The 17014-nt window shown below is 45.2% G+C and overlaps 1 protein-coding gene across 5 annotated transcripts in view; it reads left to right on the top strand.

The window, feature by feature from the left end:
* The window catches only part of PTPRG (protein tyrosine phosphatase receptor type G), a 778020-nt gene that overhangs the window by 608254 nt on the left and 152752 nt on the right, over nt 1-17014 (top strand). The gene's annotated exons all lie outside the window — the stretch shown is intronic.

The raw sequence follows: 17014 nt of genomic DNA, 5'->3' as shown, positions 1-17014 counted from the left end.
ACGTTAACTCAGACATAGGGCTCTGGAGGTGTCTCAGACAAAGTGATCATTAATGCTTAAAGAGTGTATCGATTGTCCAGGCAGAGAGAAAGCTTAGAATTCAGGCCAGATGAGTGGAAATGAATGTGTGTGTCTGTAAGAGAGAATGTGGTCCATTTAAGGTCCTGATCCCTGTTGTCTGTAGTACTGGGGAGAGACACTCTAGAAACTTCTTGGCCACATGACATCTTGTTTCTGGTGTGTTCATTTTTCTATGTAACTTGTGTTCTTCACAAGCTGGAGAGACATGAAGAAATATGAATAGAATACAGTGAGGGCAATTTGCCACAGATTCAGTTCCTATGTGTCAATATCTATTGAGCAATAATTGGAAGCAATTAATTGTTCTATTTATCCTACCACCAACACCCACTGGAGAAGACAGATTCAGGGGAGAATTTGTGAATGCTGTTGCTGCATTGATTTGGTCATGTGCAGAGCTTTTTGTATGTGAGAAGCAGCACTTGGGAACAGGCATACCTAACATCAGTGGTGTTTCCTATGAAGTTAGGCTAGTCTTCATTTGTTTACAACCCATCCTTTAAACACACATACACAACTGTATGTGATTTATTATTATAATCTTCCCTTGTAACTATCTTACCCAATTTTTCAATGTTAAGAAAAATGCATTATGTCCTTTGTTTGTTAAAATGTGTTTATCTTTCCTTTCAAGTTTTGGGATTATGTTTTCAGAGTACCCACCCAAAGATATGCACTTGTGTGTGTGTGTGTGTGTGTCCCTTCTAGCAGGCAGGCACTGAAACATGAACTCATGCAAATCAGCTGAAAAAGATCGCTTTTCTGGTTTTGGTTTTTGGTTTCTTTGAGAGGCAGAGGGAGACAGACAAATAGACAATGTACACTTCTATCTGCTGGTTCACGCCCCAGATCCCTGCAGTGGCCGACCAGCATGAGAACCCAACCCAACTAGCAAGTACCCAGCTACTTGGGCCATCACTCCCACCTCCCAGGGTCTATATTAGCAGGAAACTGGAATCAGAGCAGAGCTGGGGCTTGAACCCAGACCCTTGCGTCCCAACCAGTGTCTTGACCATGATGCCCACCGCTGGTTTTCTCTGTCTGAACAGAAACTTGCTAGTGGTGGCTGCTCTGTAGTTGGGTGTTGTCCATTCGCTCCTCGTTGCCCACTGTCCCTGTCCCCTTCCCCTGACTGTGGTGCAGGAAGCCTTCTTTCTCCATCTGAGGAAGTTTGGAGGTGGGGGTTAGAATCTGCCTCAGACTCCAGGAAATCTGCTGGTCAGAGGGAGTCAGCTGCTCTCCTCATCTCCCCTCCCGTGGCTCTTCCAAGAAGGCAATCAATGAAAGGACAAGAAAGTTAGCACCTGTTAATGTCACAAAAGGAGGCTCTTGGAAGCTTTTCTGGCTAAAATCCAGCCACAGAAGTTGAGGCTAGGACAGGATCACAAGTATCCCCTCTGAGTGACTAGTTTATTCCTGGACTCACCATGGGATGTTTTCCCCATCTTATCTCCTTGTCCCGGGGCCTCATCTTCTCCTTAACAAACCTGTGGACCAAGTCCTAGAATAGCTCGAGTTGCTGCAGGCCTCCATCCAGCCCCCTACTAATGTGCTGAGAAAGCAGTGGAGGATGGCCCAAGTCCTTGGGCCCCTGCACTCATGTGAGAGACCCAGAAGAAGTTTCTGGCTCCTGGCATCAGATCGGCTCAGCTCTGGCCATTGCAGCCATTTAGACTGAACCAGTGGATGGAAGACCTCTCTCTCTCTCTGTCTCTAACTCTCTCTGTAAATCTTTCAAATAAGTAATATAATCTTTAAAAAAAGTTTTCTTGGACTATAGCCATACTTGTTTGTTTATATACTGGTCTAGGGCTGCTTTGTTCTGTAAGAGAATTCTGTAAGAGTAGTGACGTGACAGAGATTGTCTGACATCACACATTTATTCTCTGGCTCGTTACGGAAGACAGTGGCCAACCTTGCCTCATCTCTTTGGTGGCTATTGTGGTAGTTCTGCCAGCAGTGTTGCCTTTACCTAGTCATTTAACTTGGGATCCTGTAAATACTCAGTTCTTTGCTTAGCATTTAACAGACTTAAAAGAGATGGGCTTCAGTTTTGATCTTGCCCACATCATCACGTAATCCAAATGTGTTTCAGCTGAACTAATGCAGATTCTGTTTTAATGGTGACCTTAAAGAAAGAAATCATGGCAATTATTTCCTTTGTTTTGAATGGGAAAACCAGTGCTATATTATCTACAGCTCACTGATAATTTTGAACATCATAACATGGGACAAAATTTCCTGTTTGAAGTGTGTGTTTCTAGCATTTAATTACATGGGACTTTCCTGAAGTGTGCTATAAATATGCAGCACTCTGGTCTTGGCTAATTGGCTCATGTCTTATATAGATTTGGGAAGAGCTGATGCTTATCTGAACACCTTTGATCTCAAAATCTTCTAAAAACAGGCACACTTAAGCCATTTCCACAGTTTCCTGGGTTTTGGTGCAGCAGATCCACCGCCATAGATGTAGGCTATTTCCATTTCTTTTCTTAGAAGCCAGGAAACAGGATGGTGTTCAGCTTCTGTTTGATCACTAACATTGTTATTAACAACGATGGAACACCTAAAAGAACTTCAAAAGTGATTCCTTTGTGGCTAGATTCGAATTTGAGTCTGGTTCTCATTTGGCCATCCTACTTTCTCAGTATTTTATCATTTTGACAGGATTCTGGGAGTCCAGGAAAATGCCCCTTTCTCAGTTGTTTCAATGGGATGTGACGAGCAGAGATAGCATTTCTGTTATCTATTGTAAATGTTGCTTGCTAAAGTGCTTAGAGCTACCTTGCTAGATTTTCTTCCCTTGCGTCCTGGTGTGTTTGTGAGTCACCTTGGTTTAGAAGAAGCAGTGTTGTGCAAGAGGAGAGACTCCGGGCTGGAATACTAGTGCTGCTTGGTGAGTTGTACCCCCTGGGCACATCACTTCCTCTCGCCTGTGGCTCTGTGGCTGAGTTTGCTCAGCTGCACAATGAAATAATAGTGGTACCAACCTTGCTGGTTTCTCCTGAGGATTGAGTGACTTACTGTGTGTAACTGCCTAGCACAGGATAAGCACCCAGTGCTGGCTGCTACCCCTGCCTCCCCATCCCCACCATCGTCACCGTCATTGTTGTTACTTGTTGACTGGAGGCCGTGTGACAACAGGGAGCTCTGAGTCCTGCCTGCTTCACTACCTGGTGGTGGCAGTGAACCCCATTGCATGACTTAGTTGAGTCTTGTAAAGATGAAATGATGAAGATGAGAATGACCGTGGTGATTTGGGGTGGCCAGTCCTGTGGATATCAGGAGAAAGGGTATAGGATAAAGAATCAGCAAATGAGTGAAAGGAAGAAACATCTGCTTCTTATCAGCACCCCCACCCCCTGCCTGCCAGCTGTGTACCTCTGCCTTGCCTGGATGGTCTCTACCATCTCCTTTAATCCCAGCAGCTGCACAGTGATATTTCACTCCCATTTTGTGGATAAGTAGAGTGAGATCTAGAGAGATTGGCCAATTTATCTTCTGCTCATACAGAAGACCAAAGATTTGAACCTCATTATATTACATCCTGAAATACATTTTCTTTCTGCTCTGCTAGGCCTGCATCTAAATTCCAGCATCAACTAACTTCCAGGTTATTGTCGAAGTCACTTAACTCTTGAGTCTCCCAGTTCCTCCTTTGCAAATTAGGTCACTGACAGAGTTTTAAAGAAGCTAAAATAAAGTAGTTGTGTCTGTTACAGCTACAAGAACCCTGTTGAGGAGCGGGGAGAGCAGTGTCACGGTTCAGTGGCGGTACTGGGCCTTTGTTGCTATCTGCTTGTAAAATTTAAATGTCACATTCATTTTCTTAATTGTTGACAAAAGACTGCAATCTTCGTATAGTTTCTCTTTGGAAACATTAATGTCAACATGCATTTCATTCCACCATCAACCCTTCAATCAAAATGCTGCTGTGCTTGGTCAACTGAAACCACTAATAACAGTCAAGGGAGCTGGATGCCTTTGAACTGTGCTGGGGTGGCTGTTGATGACTCTTGAGCGTGCCTGTCCAGGTGCTTGAATATGGGGCTCTAGTTAATCAGGTGGGCTCTCTCCCTCCCTCCCTTGCTCAGACTTCCCAACAGCCCTGGTTGTTCTAGCCATGATAGGGGCCTCTGGGGTTTTCTCTGGACTGTGCCTGTGGGGAAGGCGAGGAGAGGTGTGCCTTTAATCCTCTGCCCACAGGTAGAAAGTGTTTCAGAGGCGAAAATAAGCTCCATGCTTCCTGCCTCCCGGTGCAGTTTGCCCTATTCATGCTGGCATGACATTGCTTGTTTCAGTCCCTCTTAAATGCTCTGGCCTTCATATAGGAGCAGGGGTCAGCAAGCCTTCTCTGGCAGGGGACCGATAGCAAGTATTTGAGGCTTTGTTGGCCATGCACTCTCTGTTGTAACAGCTCAGCCTGAAAGCAGCCAGAGATAGCATGTAAACCAATGGGCGTGACTGTGCGCCAGTAAAACTTCATCTGTAGAAATAGTTATCTACAGATTTGGCCAGCTTGGGCATGTTTTTGCCCACTTTTGACTTAAAGTCAATTAGGAATTAGTTTGATAACTTTATTTCAGACACACATCAAAGACCTACTGAACAAAGTGTTGTGTTGGGTGCTGGGCATACAGTTGGGTGACATCGTCTTGCTGGGAACAGAGCCTTCCAGCCTGTTCAAGAGACCAATAGTAGGCAGTTTCACAGAGTGTAAGCGAGACACAGGTGTGTTCAGCCCATATCCTTGGTGAATTCTCAGCCTCATCAGGATGTTGATACCAGCTTCTCGGGTTTAGGAAGCCTTGTGTAAAGGAAGGCCGCAGGAGTCCCTGGTTGAGTTTCTGCACCCTACTTGTGAGGTGGTCGAAGGAAGGGAACCACAGCACAGCCTGTAGTGTGGAATGGAGTTGGGGACAAGTAAACAGAGGCTGTCAGTATAAACAGAGCATGAGTGGGTCAGTGCTGCTGCCCGCCATGGCCCCATGAGAATCCCTCTCTGTGGCTCACATAGAACAATTGAGCCTGCAGCTTTTGTGAGACTCTGAAAACTGATGGGGCCCTGGGTTGTGAATCCTGTTGAATCATATAAATATGCTAGTTCATCAGTTCTGGGTCTCATTTCTTAATATTTCAACAACTCAAATCATGATGCCTCTTTGCACTGAAACCATGTCATTGTTCAGTTAGCAACATGTTGCCTTTATTAGTGTGCTAGAAGTAATGATGCATTGCTGAGTGATGGCGATGTAGATGTACTAGGATTTATAGGATATTTAAAATACACCAACTGCTGCTGGGCTTGTCTGTTTTTTTTTTTTTTTTTTTTTTTTTTTTTTTTTTTTTTAACATGATTGTTAGCCACCTACTATATATTCTGGGATGTATTTTAGATACTGGATATATGTTCAGGCAAGATCGCTGGTCTTGTGCAACAGTCAGCTGTTGGGAAAGACAGACAGGAAACAAGTGAACAGTTGTTTGGAAGGAAATGAAAGAAGTGTGATATATGAGGGGGTGACAGAAGAACAGACTTCAAAAACTTCATGGAAAATAGAATTGAAAGATGTTCATTTTTCATGCAAGAACATTTTGAAATCTATGCATAATGTACTAAGATAGGGTAATCAGGCAGTCAGATAGTGACTTTTAAAAAATATTTATTTGAAAGGCAGAGTGACAGAGAAAGAGGGAGAGACAGAAGGAAAGAGAGGAAGAGCAAGAGAGAGAGAAAGAATCTTTCATCCACTGGTTCATTTCCCAAATGCCTAGAAAAGCTGGGTGTGGACCAGGCCAAAGCCAGGAGCCAGGAACTCCATCGGGGTCTCCTTCATGGGTAGCAGGAACTGAAGCACCTGGGCCATCATCTGTTACCTCCCCAGGTGCATTCACAGGAAGCTGGATCAGAAGCAGAGTCAGGACTTGATCAGAGGCACACCAGTATGGCATGCAGGCATCCCAAGTCTTGGCTTAACCCACTGTGCCACACCACCAGACACAATGACTTTTCATCAGATTCCTGGAGGGTGGAAAGTGCTCAGCCATGTGGAGGGTGGGCAGAGGGGTGTTCTAGGAAAATGGAACAGCAAGGTGAGGGGGCACCTAGGTGGTCAACAAGGGGGGAAGGCAAGAGAGATGCTGCAGAGGTGACCAGGTCCTGTAGGGCCTCAAGGCCATTTAGCAGCCTGGATTTCATTCTAGATGAAGGGAGAAGCCCCTGGAAGATTTTAAGTTGGGCAGTGTCAAGATTAATTTGATGTTTAAAAAGCAGAAAGAGTTCTTCAGTCTTGGGTGGGTTTCCTCACCTGATCTCATTTCCATCATCAGCTGCAGATAGGGAACAGAGTACTTGGGGATCAAGAATGGGGAAGTACACAGGGCCCAGTACCTGGCATCTGGAGACCCAGATTCCCTCTCCGTGGTCCTGGGTGGATTCATTCCTTCTCTTTCCCTCTCTGAGCCTTGTTTTACTCAATGGTAATATAAAGTGGGACTCCCACTCTAGGAGAGTCTTTTTTTTTTTTTTTTTTTTGACAGGCAGAGTGGACAGTGAGAGAGAGAGACAGAGAGAAAGGTCTTCCTTTGCTGTTGGTTCACCCTCCAATGGTTGCTGCGGCTGGCACACCTCGCTGATCCGAAGCCAGGAGCCAGGTGCTTCTCCTGGTCTCCCATGGGGTGCAGGCCATCCTCCACTGTACTCCCGGGCAACAGCAGAGAGCTGGCCTGTAAGAGGGGCAACTGGGACAGAATCTGGCACCCCGACTGGGACTGGAACCCGGTGTGCTGGCACCGCAGGCGGAGGATTAGCCTATTGAGCCACAGCGCTGGCCCTAGGAGAGTCTTTAAACTCAGCCATTCCCTGGGGTTTCTGGGTGACTTCCTAGGATTACCTGGTCATAATTTCCATCTCATGCTTGTTTCTTAAACTCATTGACTTTGGGGCCGGCACAGTGCATAGCTGGTTAAGCAGCCACCTGCCATGCCAGCATCCCTTGTGGGTGCCGGTTCTGGTCCTGGGTATTCCACTTCTGATCCTGGTCCCAGCTGATGCACCTGGGAAGGCACTGGAGGATGGCCCTAGTGCTTGGGCCCCTGCACTCATGTGGGCGACCCAGAGGAAGCTCCTGGCATCATTCTGGCCCAGCTCCAGCCTTTGCAGTCTTCTGGGGAGTGAAGCAGCAGATGTAAAATCAGTCTCTCTCTCTCTCTCTCTCTCTCTCTCTCTCTCTCTCTCTCTCTTTAACTCTGCCTTTCTGTTAAATCTTTTTAAAAGTAAAATAAATAAATAAAATATGAATAAATATTTTAAAACAGAAAAAAATCCACCTTTTTCTTGAAGCTTTGAAGACAGCTGCACCTTGTAGACAAGATGGCCCTGTGGCCATGGCTTGTCCTTCCCTTTCATCATCCCAATTAACAGTGCGGAGGTTGCGCCCTGTGATAATCCACATTCGGTACTGCAGAAAGGGTGTTACTGCTTAAATGTAGATCATCACATCAACTCGGGAGTCCCCCAAGAGCGCCCACTACTGCTGTCTTTATTATAATCTACTACTTCCTAACCTTCTGGATGCCACACTCTGAAAACCTGTGGATTCCATCTCCCACCCCCCCTGTAACCTCCCTGTAAACCCCTATGCTCTGTCTTGCTTCCTGACTTCCCATTCCTGTGTCAGCATTTGCAGGCCCTCTTGCCACCATCCTTCAGACCGAGACTACGGATCCAGACTTAACCCCAAGCTGGTGGCTGCATATCTGACATTTCATTCCACCGTGTGGCCTCCTCACAGTCTTATTATAAAAAGGTTTTATGTTTAGTTATTTGAAGAGAAGAGTGGCAGAGAGAAAGGGAGACAGAGGGAGAGAGATTTATCACCTGCTGGCTTCACTTTGCCAATGGTTGCCACAGCCTTTTCTGGGCCAGACTGAAGCTAGGAGGTTGGAATTCCACTGAGGTCTCCCACATGGGTGACAGGGGTCCACGTAGTTGGGACCATCTTCTACTGCATTACTAGGCGTATTAGCAGGGATGCGAAGTGGGCTTTCGGGAACCCGCACTTCTGTATGGGATGCTTGCATTGTAAGACGTGGCTTAACCCATTGCACCACAATACTGGCACCTCCCCCAATAAGTTTTAACCAAACTACAGATTGTACATCCCTCTTCTCCCTTGCTGCTGAATTCAGGGCTGCTGAACTTTTTCTTCTGCTTTCCCCCTTGTTCACTTCACTCCAGCCATATCCCAGCCAGTGCCTTTGTGCTGGCTTTGTCTGCCTGGAATGTTTATATCCCCAAGGTTCACTTTCTGACTGCTTTCAGGTTTGAAACTAAATGCTTCCTTCTCAGAGTATATCCTTGAAACTGTCATGTTCAAAACAGTTATTAGGGCCACCATTAAAGTAGTACAGCAAGTTAAGCCACTGCCTGCATCCCCCCATCTGATATGGGTACCAGTTCGAGTCCTGGCTGCTCCACTTTTTTTTTTTTTAACTTTTATTTAATGAATATAAATTTCCAAAGTACAACTTCTGGATTACAATGGCTTCCCCCCCATACCGTCCCTCCCACCCACAACCCTCCCCTTTCCCACTCCCTCTCCCCTTCCATTCACATCAAGATTCATTTTCGATTATCTTAATATACAGAAGATCAGCTTAGTATACATTAAGTAAGGATTTCAACAGTTTGCTCGGCTGCTCCACTTTTGATCCAACTCCTGTTAATACATCTGGGAAGGCAGCAGATGATAACCCAAGTGCTTGTTCCCCTGTCACCCATGTGGGAGACTCGGATGAAGTTCCAGGCTCCTGGCTTCAGCCTAGCTCAGCCCTGGTCATTGCAGGCATTTGGGGAGTTATCCAGCAGATGCAAATAATTCTCTCTCTCTCTCTCTCTCTCTCTCTCTCTCTCTCTCTCTCTTTCCCTCCTTCACACCCTCACTCCCTCCCCCTTCTTTCTGTCTATCCCTCTTTACTTGTAATTCTGCCTTTCAAATACATAAACAAATCTTTTTTAAAAAGTGGTCAAGATAGACCTCATAGAGGAAATGAGTCATCCGAATATGTCTAACTTGTGAGCAGCCAAAGAACATTTGGTCTGCTACAAGACCAAAACTAAGCAGTGAAGAAGTGTTTCATGCAGTGTGAAGAGCCTGTGCAGAGGCCCTGTGGTGAAGCATGACAAAGAGACCAGTGTGGCTATGTCAAAGAATCAAAAGTTGGTCATGGACGTGACTGCAGAGCGTTAGGAGCCCACTGATAGAGTCCTTGGAGACACTGGCCATTTGAGGGGGACCAGCAGAGCATCACAATATTAAAAAGGCAGCTCTCAGCCTGGACCTACTCCCTCTGAACCTGCATTTCCACAAGCATCCCAGGTGATTTGCAGGCATGTTATAGTTTCAGCACCACTGTCATAAGTCTTCCTCCACTTACAGAGTGACGTCCTGCCCCATTCCCTCCTTCCCAACGTGAAGCAAAGGGCCGGTCCTGCCCCAGAGATCTTAAGCTTCAGGGAAATATTAATCGCATTTTCTTTAAAAATAGTTTCAGGAAGCCCTAAGGAAACAAATCAGTTGTTGGGGTAAAACCAGAAGGTTGAACTCGCAGACATTGCCCTAAAATTAGTTATTCCATGGGTTGGCAGTGTGGCACAGTGGGTTGGGCCACTGCCTGCAGTGCCAGCATCCTATATGGGCACTGGTTCGAATCCTGGCTACTCTACTTCCAACCCAGCTGCTGCTAATGCACCTGGGAGAGCAGTGAAAGATGGCTCAGGTGCTTGGGCCCCTGCATTCATGTGGGAGGCCTGGAAGAAGCTCCTGCTTCCTGGCTTTGGCTTGGCCTAGCTCTGGCCATTGCAGCCATTGGGGAGTGAACCAGCAGATGGATGACCTCCCCCTCTCTCTTTCTCTCTCTCTCTCTCTTTCACTGCCTCTCTCTCTCTCTCTGTAACAATAAAATAAATCTTAAAAAGCTTTATTTATTTATTTGAAAGGCAGATTTACAGAGAGAGATGAAGGCACACATACACATACATACACACACAGAGAGAGAGAGAGAGAGAGGTCTTCCTCTGCTGGTTCACTCCTCAAATGGCTGCAATGACTGAAGCTGGGCTGATCCGAAGCTAGGAGCCAGGAACATCTTCCAGATCTCCCACACAGGTGCAGGACTTGGGTCATCTTCCACTGCTTTCCCAGGCCATAGCAGAGAATTAGGTTGGAAGTGGAGCAGCTAGGACTCGAACCAGTGCCAATCTGGAATGCAGGCACTGCAGGTGGTGGCTTTACCTGCTATGCACAGTGCCGACCCCAAATAAATCTTTTTTTTTTTTTTTTTTTTTTTTTAATGGCCCCAACAGCCAGGACTGGAGAGGCTGAAGCCAGGATCCTGGAACTCCATCAGAGCCTACTATATTGGTAATAGGGGCCCAACCTCTTGGGCCATCTTCTGCTGCTTTCCCAGGAACATTAGCGGGGAGCTGCATTGAAAGTGTAGCAGCTAGGACTCTAGCCGTCACGCGTATGGGATGTTGGTGTTGCAGGCGGTAGATTACCTTGCTACTCCATATTGCCAGCCCCAATACAGGTTTTCTTCACTAAGAAACAACCATATTCTGTCCATTTGTTCCAGCATAATAATTTTTTGCCTCTGTGTGTGTGTGTGCATATTCTTTATCCTCCAATTCTTGATTCCTGCTCAGGTTTCTCCTATGTAGGTTGGTGGTTCAGCATATTTTATAGAGAGTTTTCTTTTTTCCTATATAACTGAAGCATTGAAAATATTAGGTTATTAACACACGGAAAAATGCAATCAATCAAATGATTATCATCTAATGTTTTAATGATCACATTTTTAATCCAATTATGCATGTTTGAATCTTTCAAATTTTCTTTAATTAAAAATTGCCTCCTGGCACTGCTATCAGAAATAAGAAATTGAACAGAATCAGCCAGATATAATTTAATGTTGAAAGGAACTTGCAAGGATAACTGGACTGCTCTGGGTTTAATGGTTGACCATGACTTTAAAGGCCTCATACAAAATTTCCTAATTGATAAGAAAAATTTAATCATCTTCAGATATACTCCGTTTGCATTCAAATAGGATATTTCTTTTTCTAAATAAACTTCCTCTAACTGATTATTCATATTGTCGTTCAAAATGCTTAAAAATGAAAGACAGAGTTGGGTGAAATGTAGACTACTTAATACAGTGTGTATTTAATATAAAAGTCATACATTATTCATTTTTGCAATTTGAATAACTTTGAATTTAGCATCCCTGTTCCTCATCTTTTTCTTTGATGAACAATTAATTATTAAAATATAATATTGTCTGCATACAGCACCCAGAATCCTTGAAAGTGGAGTATGAGACTCGTTCCTTTTCAATTCTTTTATCTAGTAGTGCACAGTACCTGCTTATTATGGTATAATAGAATGAATGGTAGTGTAAGTCGTGTTTGAAATATTTTTCTCAACCAGTAAGTGGCTGGGATAGGAATGTTTTGAATTCAATTTACTAATTAGGATAACGGTTGGAGACAGAGTGCTCTGATCGGGATGGGTCTGGAGTCACACTACCCTTTTATAAAAAGATTTATTTAACAAGCACTTACATGCTCTTGTTCTGTACCAGGCACTCTCCTAATGTTAACTCATTTTAAACTCAGAACCTTATACAATCAGTATTACTATTACCCCATTTTACCAATGAGGAACAGTGACAGAATAGCTAAACAGCTTGCCTTAGGTCAGACCTTTTAGACTAGTTAGGATTCAAAGCCAGAGGACTCAGTCCAAGTCTCTCACGTGGTCGGTGAGGACCTAACCACACCTGCTGCTTCCCTGGGTGTGCGTGAGCAGGAAGCCAGCATTGATGGTACAGCGGAGACTCAAACCCAGCATCCTAACTGCTGTACCAAAAGTCTGGACGTCCCATTCTATAATATCTACATTTATTGGGATTTTCTTAGTGAAAGACTTTGAGTTTTTAACTGAAAAGTGCATACTTCATTTTCCACCATGGTTGTACTCAGGAACTCCCAGCCTTGGGTGCAGCCTGAGCACCTGTAGCTTAAGTCAGCTTCTTGGCCAGGACCAGAAACCTGGTATCATAGATACCACTTCTAAAATTGTTTCTAATTTTCCGCTAAGCACTCTGCGCACCCCATTTGTCAATTAAGCACTGCCCATGAGACTGGGAAGGAAATGGAATTTTTAGGAATATCAGTGTATAATGATGTTCAGTTTGAACTTAGAAAACCCTTGATGGGGGTGAGGTAAATCTCAAGAGTTTCTTTTGTAATGTATATTCACAAACAAGATTACCATGGAATGATAAGGCACCTGAACATGGAGCAGGCACCACCCCCCATCACCAACACAAGTTAGGCTGTAGCCATCAAGGTGATTTTCCAATACTTGAGGGTCACTTCCTACACACATTCTTAGTTAAAACAGAGTAGCTAAAATATGACCCAGGAACCAAGTCTGTTTCTTTGCCCAAGGACGGTTTTTACTGATGATCCTTAATTAAATGAAATGTTTTTTTGCCACAAGAAGAATTGTATTCTTCTCATTAAACAGACATATATGAAAATCATGCTCTGTTATTTTTTTTTTTTTTTTTTTTTTGACAGGCAGAGTGGACAGTGAGAGAGAGAGACAGAGAGAAAGGTCTTCCTTTGCCGTTGGTTCACCCTCCAATGGCCGCCGCGGCCGGCGCGCTGCGGCCGGCGCACCGCGCTGATCCGATGGCAGGAGCCAGGAGCCAGGTGCTTTTCCTGGTCTCCCATGGGGTGCAGGGCCCAAGCACCTGGGCCATCCTCCACTGCACTCCCTGGCCACAGCAGAGAGCTGGCCTGGAAGAGGGGCAACCGGGACAGAATCTGGCGCCCCAACTGGGACTAGAACCCGGTGTGCTGGCGCCGCTAGGCGGAGGATTAGCCTAGTGAGCCGCGGCGCCGGCATGCTCTGTTATTATTAGCATTTTGAATGTCATTAATAAGGTTGTGGAACTGTGTTTCTTAGAAAAGTACCTACATAACATCTTTGATTTTTCATTTTGGCACGCAAATTCTAAAATATTGACTATTTGATGCTTTACAGATAGGATTACTAATCCCTAGCTTAAAACACAGAATGAGCCAGCCTAGACCTGAGTGAGGCAGCCATCAGCCAACTGATTGTCTTAGTTAATTAGGGCTCCCAGTGAACCAAGTGCTGTGCTAAGGCCCCTCTCATCTGTTAGCTTGCTTAACTGTCACGGCAACTCTGAGGGCTAAATATTTTCATTATTCCCATTTTACAGATAGTGGAAGAAAGGAAGTGAAGTGAAGGGCTTAGGTTAAGGTCCCATTGACTGCTAAATGTCTATTCAGGGGCTGGCACCATGGCGTAGAAGGTTAAGCCCCCGCCTGCAGTGCTGGCATCCCGTATGGGCACTTGTTCGAGGTCTGGCTGCTCCACTTCCAATCTGGCTCCCTGCTGATGTGGTTGGGAAAGCAATGGATGTATTTGTGCCCCGGCTCCCACGTGGGAGACCTGGAAGAAGCTCCTGGTTTCTGGTTTCAGATTGGCCCCGTTGGGGAGTAAGCCAGTGAGTGGATGGAAGATCTCTCTCTGTGTGTCTCGACTCTCTGTAACTCTGTCTCTCAAACAAAAATAAATAAGTCTTTAAAAAAAATGTCAGTTGGGGAACAGATGTTTGGCCTAGGGGTTAAGATACCCATATCCCACATTGAAGTGCCTGAATTTGGTATGAAACTCCACTTCCAACTCCAGCTTGCTGTTATTGCAGGCCCTTGGAGGCACCAAGTGACAGCTCAAGTAGTTGTATCCCTGCCAACTGTGTGAGAGACCTGGATTCCATTCCCAACTCCCATCTTTGGCCCCATTCCAGTCCCCCAGCTGTGGCAGGCATTTGGCTGGTAAACCAGTGGTGGGGAGTTTTCTCTCTCTATCTCTCTCTGTGTGTCTCTCAAACAAGTTGTAAAAGAATTTCTTTGGAATGTCAGATTGTTAAAGCCCATGCTAGAGCTTTGGAAGAGAAAACTCAAACCTGTGGTACTCAGGCTGATGGAAAATACAGCAGACATGGTATACCATTAAGGCATTAGCAGTCCATTGGGAGTCGGAGGAGAGACAGGTGCACAGAATGTTAATGGAAGTGCTTGGCAAGACCTTGGTAGTTAAAAGGAATAACAACGACAACAATAATGAAAGTATTGATAGTTCGCATAAGCATAATATCTGTCATTGTGAGATGTTTGTGATAGTCTAAGCTCTTTCTGAACCCTGCAAAGGTGTGCTAACCCTGCTGCAGCTAGCATAGCTTACAGGTGGGGTTGAGATTTGAACCCAGGCAGGCCAAGCATCTGCTCTTCTCACCACCCACCACGGGAATGGAAAAGTGGGTGCTGTTGAAGGTTCGATTTTCATTTTTCAGCACTAAATCTATTCCAGCATTTTACCTCAAGAAAGAATCCTGTCCTAGTCCTGGGTTGGCCTTGAGCCCATGATTTCACTCTGGTTTTCTATTTCCTCAGGCCTAAAATTGAAAAAATTGGGCTGAGTTGGTGGTGTTCAAGTATCCCCAGGTCCCCAACTCAACTTCAGCCCCGGTGGCTGCACTGTGAACTGTGCAAGTTGCTGGGCTCCAGGTTAAGATTTTGTTGGCAGAATCAGTACTTTGGCTTGCCCAAGCCACTGAAGACCCTTAGAGATCTCAGAGTGTGTGGGCCCAGGGGCAGTGATGGTGGTGGAATAAGGAGGTGGTGAAGCCAGGCCTGCCTCCTGCATTTCCTTCCTACTGTCTACCAGCCCTGCCACCAGTTAGATTGCACCATCTTTTTTTTTTTTTTAATTGTTTATTTTCATCTACTTGAAAAGTAGAAGAATAGACAGAAAAATTGAAAAAGACAGAGTCTTCATCTGCTGGTTCTCTCCCTAAATGCCTTCAACAGCCAGGGCTAGGTCAAGCTGAAGCTAGGAACTTTGAACTTAATCTGGGCCTCCCACATGGGTAGCAGGGGCCCAAGTATGTGAGCCTTCATCTTCTGTGTCCGAGCATGCATTATGAGGAAGCTGAATTGGAAGTGGAGTAGCCAGGTCTCAGTCATAGACACTGAAATATGGGTTGTGGATAGCCCGAGCAGCAGCCTAACCCACTGTACCACAACACCCACCATGATTGCATCTTCTAACCAATAGAAGTCAGAAGCTTTTCTGCTCAGTCAGTGTGGAGCCCTTGATCCTGGGGCAGATTGCTGTGGTGCCCTGTGATGCCAAGTTCACCAACAACAGGAGGGGAAAATGAAGGTGATAGTTTTGCAGTAGTGGATGCCAAGACCTACACACACCCGCTATTGCTTAAGTCTGTGTGCTATTTACACAGCCCTGGAAGTGCAGAGGCAGCAAGCAAAGGTCAAAATATTTCCTCGTCTTGGCCAAGCCTGTCCCAGCCAACACGCTTGTTTGCAGAGATTTCCCCCATCATTAGGCGCTGGGAACCAGGTTTAAATTAAAGCCCATGCTTGCCAGTGGGTGGAAGGGTAACCTTATTATTCCAGCCTTTTGTTCAACAGAAATCACTTTGTAATTTTGATTATGGAAACCGATGATTTGAAGACTTTTGCATTTATTAGTGAGTACTTATTTTTTTCTGGTGGGGGGTAAAATGAATTGGAAACCTCTCCGAGAACTAGCCAACATTTCTGAGTCCTGTGAATAAGTGCTGTTACTCTCCTGTTCTCTCATGACCTTGGGCTTAGTCATGTGACCTCTCTGAGCCTGGTTTCCAAATCTCAAAATTAGATCACTGAAAGTACATACTTCATGGAGTTATGAAATAAGAGAGCAAAGTGATGTGAATCATTCAAAACTCGGCTACCTATAAGTTGGAGCTAATAATAGGACCAACTTTGTGGAGATATTTCAAGTATTAAGTGAACTAATCTTTATAAAGTTCTCAGAACAGGACCTGGCACATATAGCAAGTGCTATTCAAATGTCTGCAATATGTAAATACTCAGAATAGCACCTAGCATATAGTAAAAACTGAATCAAAGTTAGATCATGTTCATGAAGTCTTCCAAAGGAAAATGACAATTTTAATGATTCTAATGTAGTTCATTTCCACTGGGGTTTTTGCATTATCCCCCAGTTACATAGACCTCTTGAGTCTAGGAATACATTTGTCTAATTGCCTTCTCTGGTTGATCTCCGTGGAAGTAGTAGTGGGCTTAGTTTGGAAAGATTATTCCTGTAGACACAGGTGTGTCCATGAAGTAACCTGGTGGCCCAGGGTTTCCCAGGAATATCCTGGAAGGCATGGTGGAAGCCAGAATTAAGGTGGACCACAAATACCTCCAGGTGCCCAGAGATTCTTGTAGAGACTAGAATGTGGATTCTTGAATGAAGCACAGTGATTTGCTTTGCCTGTTGGGAGAACTGAGAGCCAGTGTCCTAATCTGCTCTATTGAAGTACTCCTTTCTGCCTCAGGACATTTGCTTATGTTTTTTTCCTACTGCTAAAATGTTCTTATTCAATGATGTTTGCTCCCATTCTTAAATTTTCACCTTCAGCTCCTTTCTTGGCTTTAAGTCGGAACTGTGCAAGCTTTGGTGTCACCTAAAGTCACATCCAACTTTGCTTCTTGGGATTTGTATGACCTCAGGCAGAATTCACTCATTCCATGTCTTGAGAGAGTTAAATAGGTAACTCATTGGGGGCCGATGCTGTGGTGTGCGGGGGGGACCCCTATGCGGCATCCCATATGGGTGCAGGTTTGAGTCCTGGCTGCTCCACTTCCAGTCTAGCTCTCTGCTCTGGCCCAGGAAAACAGTACAAGGTGGCCCAAGTACTTGGGCCTCTGCACCCTCACGGGAGACCCAGAGGAAGCTCCCGGCTCCTGGCTTTGGAT

This window comes from Oryctolagus cuniculus, chromosome 10, assembly GCF_051225735.1.
Source record: "Oryctolagus cuniculus isolate XC-2025 breed Fujian yellow rabbit chromosome 10, ASM5122573v1, whole genome shotgun sequence".
NCBI classification, from domain to species: domain Eukaryota; kingdom Metazoa; phylum Chordata; class Mammalia; order Lagomorpha; family Leporidae; genus Oryctolagus; species Oryctolagus cuniculus.
This window is presented reverse-complemented; position numbering and strand designations above follow the sequence as displayed.